The 2,792-nt window shown below is 29.1% G+C and overlaps 1 non-coding gene across 1 annotated transcript; it reads left to right on the top strand.

Moving 5' to 3' along the window:
- Positions 1–1,147: 1,147 nt before the first annotated feature.
- Positions 1,148–1,220, top strand: TRNAK-UUU (transfer RNA lysine (anticodon UUU)). The gene has a single exon. It is a non-coding gene; the product is annotated as a tRNA-Lys (tRNA).
- Positions 1,221–2,792: the final 1,572 nt, after the last annotated feature.

The following is a 2,792-nucleotide window of genomic DNA, read 5'->3' on the forward strand; positions in this document are numbered from 1 at the left end:
TGTACTAAATTTGAAATTTGTCAAAAAGCCACACAATAAAATAACACAAATGTAAAAATTAATAATTAGCACAATCCTAAGATTAAACTAAATAAGATGATCAAATAATATACAATTTACATATAGTGAATAGTGATTGAAAGACTCTAATAGAACAAGTACTTAAAGTCACAATGTGTACATTAACCATTATATCAATTTAGTACCTAGATGCCAAAATAAAAACATCATTGATGAAGTATACTTGAAAACATGAAACAACATTGATAAGGACAATATTAAATCAAATTAAAATTAAATTGATATATGCTACATATGTGCTTGATATTTTGTGTGGACAATATTTTAGTAGATTCATCAAGAGGAAGAATCTAATCTAGATTTCCATATATTAGATCACATTTATGATTTTGTCCCTTGGACTAGATTTTGGGTACAATATTGCCTACTAATTCAAAAAGTTGATTTCATTACAACACAAGGCCAAACAATGTCGAATGTAATTATTACCTATCAATACAAGTCAACAAATTTAGATTATTCATTGATGGATCGTATTTAAAGAAATTCATAAAATAAATCATTTAGTTAATAACACGCCACATTTGCATATTTATTAATAATTGTTGTAGTATCAACATATCAACTATTACTTTTACAATGATCCAACTCTACTATTATACTTTGTTTTACAATTGGTGACTCAATCTCAAGACCTAACAACTTAAATGAAGTCAATCACCTCCCCCCATTGTCATGAAAGATCCTAATACTGATCTTAGTATCACCAATTTGACTTTAGAATAGATACACAATAGACAAGTCTTTTATGTAAGTGTTAAAATTCCTCATTAAAACTGAATCATGACATCTGAATATAAGAACATCATTTACATATGATTGTAGTACAATTCTATTCTATTAATAACATCAAAGACCATTAATTTTGAATCAAATGTTTATAAACCTCTCATATCATATCATAATCTATAAATATATTATATCGACAACTAAAATAAAAACTTAATCTCCCTTAATTCTCTTTTAGCACATTTATATACCATTTTAATTAAATTTCTGAAATTTCACTATGTTCAATTTTTATTAACAATGACAACAAAGTATCAAGAATACAATTTTTAGCACAGCCGTCTTAGCTCAGCTAGTAGAGCGCGTGGCTTTTAACCACGTGGTCGTGGGTTCGATTCCCACAGACGGCGATATTGATAGCCGGAGTTGTAATTGACGTCTAGTAAACCATCTGACTAAAGGTTTTTGTATGGTATTACTTTTACTGGTTGGCTCGGGCCTTAATGAATAAGCGTAACCATCAACGTTCGTTAAGTTTCTAGCTTGCTTTGTAACAAATTAATGTGTTCAAGGTCAAAATTACAGCATAGTCTGAAAACAAATTTAACTGGTTGGGATATCCACAATTTTCACAATATATAAGAAGTCAAAAGATATTAGAAATTTTTTAATTAATTTTTTTTTAAAAAATATAAATAAATCTATTTTTTTTCTTCATATTAATCAATTATCATTAACTTTTTAAATAAAAATTTCAATAATTCATCTCTTATAAAATTTATAAAACTAGTAGTTGCAAGTTTTTGTGCTTGCAACAATGAGTGGATATGAATTTATTTTAAGTAAAGTAAAATTTAATTTTGTAATAAACCAAATAAATAATATTTACTTATTTAATTTATTATATGCTAGTAAATTATCATCTATAAAATATTCCCATAAAAAATGGAAGCCCCACCTCTGTGAGCATCACCTAGATCCAATGACTACTAAGTGTTCTATTTATTATCATGAGCGATGGAATCTTGCAAATCACTACTCATTAAACACGAGTCAATGGGTTTGACTCAAAAATTACATACTTAAACCCTCATAACGATATCACAATCTAACTTACTGTGGAAAAATATCTCCTACTAATTAATTTAAAATCTATTAGCTTAAATATATGAATAAAATCATTTCAAAAAAATAAAAACTAATTTTATTTATTTTTGTATTAAGAATAAGGAGTTCAAGGAAACAACAAAAACCACCGAGAGTCAAAGTATCAGAGGACAAGCCTCACACAACAAAAAAATCGAATATTACATACAAACAGAGCTAACAAAGAAATGACTGTAACAAATTTTTTTTTTTTTTTTTTAACACATCTTTGAAGGTGTCCACCACGCAATCCAACCCATAGCACCTTCCATCCATACCAAGTTCTTCTGATCCTAGCTCTGCTTGAGCATGTAGATCATCTCGCCAGTAGTATTCTGAGGGTTTATTTTAATCTCCGTGCTGATGCGGTTGATCGTTTGGTTGAAGGTGTGGATATTGTCCAAGTGCAGCCTCTAGAAATAACCATTTTTCACTTCATTAGCAAAGAATGTAGCATGACTATCCTTAAGCAATCTTTTGAACTTAGCCTTGTTGACCTTCATAGTTATTTGGATCTATGATTTTTTTTTGAAAAATGTGAGACTTCGAAAAGACTCAGTAAGCAATCTAGGGACATTTTGAAATCTTTCTTCATTTCTGCACTTCCAAATTTGCCACAAAATGTTAGCTGAGAGAATATCCCAAAACATGTTAACATCTTTTTTTGCATTAGAAATAAAACCAATAATTACTTCAAGAATATTGAAAGTAGCAGGGATGGAAATGCCAAACATCAACCAAACCTCTTTAGCAAAAGTGCACTCAAAGAATATATGTCTTCCCATTTCCGAGGTTCTGCAAATGCTGCACAAGTTAGTATTAGAGAAAGATTTCCT

This window comes from Cupressus sempervirens, chromosome 4 (genome assembly GCF_028749045.1).
Source record: "Cupressus sempervirens isolate cs-2001-9-10 chromosome 4, ASM2874904v1, whole genome shotgun sequence".
Lineage (NCBI taxonomy): Eukaryota > Viridiplantae > Streptophyta > Pinopsida > Cupressales > Cupressaceae > Cupressus > Cupressus sempervirens.